Here is a 2648-nt window from a genome sequence, read left to right as displayed (position 1 = left end):
AGAGGGAGCTAAGTGTAAAAGCGAAGCTCTCAATTTACCGGTCGATCACGCCCCTACCCTCACCTATGGCCCACGAGCTGTGGGTAGTGACCGAAAAGAACGAGATCGCGGATACAAGCGGCAGAAATGAGCTTTCCGAAGGGTGGCTGGCCTCTCCCTTAGAGATAGGGTGAGAAGTTCGGCCATCCGGGAGGGGCTCAGAGTAGAGCCGCTGCTCCTCCACATCGAAAGGAGCCAGTTGAGGTGGTTCGGGCATCTGACAAGGATGCCTCCTGGGCGCCTCCTGGGTGAGGTGTTCGGGCATGTCCCACCGGGAGGAGGCCCCGGGCAGACCCAGGACACGCTGGAGAGATTATATCTCTCGGCTGGCCTGGGAACGCATTTGGTGTTCCCCAGATAAGCTGGAGGAGGTGGCTGGGGAGAGGGAGGTCTGGGCTTCTCTGCTTAGACTGCTGCCCCCGCGACCCGGCCTCGGATAAAGCGGATGAAGATGGATGGATGGATGGATGTTTTAGTTGGCTCCGAGTGTTTGGTATGACCATCCTAAATATGAATACCTGGAAGAATCACATTACACACCTGCATGTCCACTCTCCACTGTCTCCATTCTCTCTCCTGTGGAAACTTACTGTCATAGCTCAGAGGCCCGTGACGTGGAATGGACTCAGGCGCAGAACCAAAGACCGGAAGCTCGAAGTGATTTGCGAAAACAAAAACTTTTATTTACACGTGTTCCTAACATAAATATTTAAGACAGAAAACAAGATTAAACTTAGTGCAAAAGCGTGGTGTCTGTAAGGTGCGGGGCTAGGGCAAGCATGGAACAGTCAGGTCACTAAACTGCTGAAACTGGAGTGGGGCTGGTGGAAGCTGTGGCAGACCAGGGCACTGAAATGTAGGAGAGGAAAATCAGAACAGTCCAAGGTGTTGTGAGTGTTTCTCCATTTGACAAGCCGGGATGGCTTACGTGTTCGCAGGCGGGGATTAGCTGAAGGTGGAGGCGAGGCGAGGTCCAGGCGAGTGCTGAGTCCAATACAGGTATGCAGGGAGGCAGGCAGGTGTGAATGGCAGTTTGTCTGAAAAGGATTAAGCAGCAGTTGACCGGAATCCAGGAACGAGGCTATGGCAGGTTTTGGAATGATGAGTCCAGGTACCGACTAGGAGACAGGAAGAGAGGGGTGAGTAATGCACACTGAAAAATACACAGGAACATAAGGCTGTGAACTAACTGAGGTTAGCAGACGATCTGGCGAACACTCATAGTGTGCGCTGCTCCTAAATACTGCCAGAATAATTGCCTGCAGTTGAGGAACGGGGAGGGGCAGGAAGGGCTCCACCCAGAGGAGGAGAGCTGATGCTGAGGAAAGTTACTCAGGCCCGCCCAGACCATGACACTTGCTGCCGTCCCTGGACCTAACACCATTCAACTCTAAGTACGACTGTTTCCAGTTCTCATGATTTGCTCCACAACCCACTGGTTCCTTGATAGTAAATACCGTCTCCATCTCTCTTGCTCTACAGAGTATCTGTGAATGTGCCACAAGAGGCCCTTGGCCCCACTTTCCCAAACATTACATTTTCATTTATACCCTTGTACTTGTCTTTAAATAAACAAGCTAAGCACGAATCCACTTGCCTGAGTCTGCTTCTCGGGTCCATATTAGGTTGCATTATAACGGGTGGCAGGATAACATCCTTGCAGAGAGGATACTGTTACCGTCTCTGGGTGCAGATGTTAAGATAGCTAGGGTGCAGCTGAGTGACAAGCCAGTGGGGTGAATTCATGGTCATCATGGAGTTTTTTTTTAAGCTGGATTCACAGTTGATGTTAATAGTGACATCACCACCTGCCACTGTGCTTCCTTTTACCTACTACAGTCCAATTATCAGCAGGCTCAACGTAGGATGTAGAACTGGCTGGGGCCTTAAGTTTTGTTCCTCGGACGATCCGAGACCTGGGCAGCCTCTGAAATTTCAGTGGTAATTGAACTGGATCACCGGATAGTATTTTAACCATCCATCGTGACTGGAGTTGAGTGATTGTCGGGTGAGCAGGTCTTGTTTGTCCTGTCTTGGACATCACATCAGGAGAAACCTGTGACACAAAGATGTTTACTCTGTATACCAGCAAGACCAGAAAACTCCATTACCAGCGTGTTTTTTTTGTTTGAGTCTCCAGCAAAGGATGTCATTCATCAACTTGGACAATGTAATATGGCAAGACTCGCACATAGATCATGAAACAAAGTAAAAAATGAACACTCAAGGAATAAAAAGCTTTCATCCCGTGAAAATCCTGACAAAATTTCTGACAAAAGAATATGATGTAAAATAGTGATAAATTGTATTCAGTAAAAAAAACACAGGCAATAGAGTGTTTCTAAGAAAAGTTTGCAGGCAGGAAATGCAGTGTAGTCAGCTTTGTTCTCTGCTTTACATACATTATATACTTTTGGAATTTGGAAACCTCCCTCTCTCTGTGGTGATCTTTTAATAGCAGTGAGATGCTCCTTTTATTTAAACATCACATTGGATTAAGATATTAATTGATCCCCATAGTTATCAAATGTTCCACCAGGTGCCCTTTTTTTCATTGTTATTTTTCAAAACACAGTAACAATCATCAGTTTCAAGAGGTGTTCTTTGTA

General features: G+C 47.4%; 1 long non-coding RNA gene across 1 annotated transcript; it reads right to left on the bottom strand.

Annotated features, from left to right (window-relative positions):
- Positions 1–820: 820 nt before the first annotated feature.
- LOC120433078 lies at positions 821–1387 on the bottom strand. The gene is made up of 3 exons (XR_005608302.1): positions 1230–1387; positions 968–1157; positions 821–888 (listed from the first exon to the last, which is right to left on the bottom strand). It is a non-coding gene; the product is annotated as an uncharacterized LOC120433078 (long non-coding RNA).
- Positions 1388–2648: the final 1261 nt, after the last annotated feature.

The sequence above is a fragment of the Oreochromis aureus genome, linkage group 15, assembly GCF_013358895.1.
Source record: "Oreochromis aureus strain Israel breed Guangdong linkage group 15, ZZ_aureus, whole genome shotgun sequence".
Taxonomy (NCBI): Eukaryota; Metazoa; Chordata; class Actinopteri; order Cichliformes; family Cichlidae; genus Oreochromis; species Oreochromis aureus.
The sequence above is the reverse complement of the archived record's forward strand: the minus strand, read 5'-3'. Positions and strand labels throughout refer to the sequence as shown.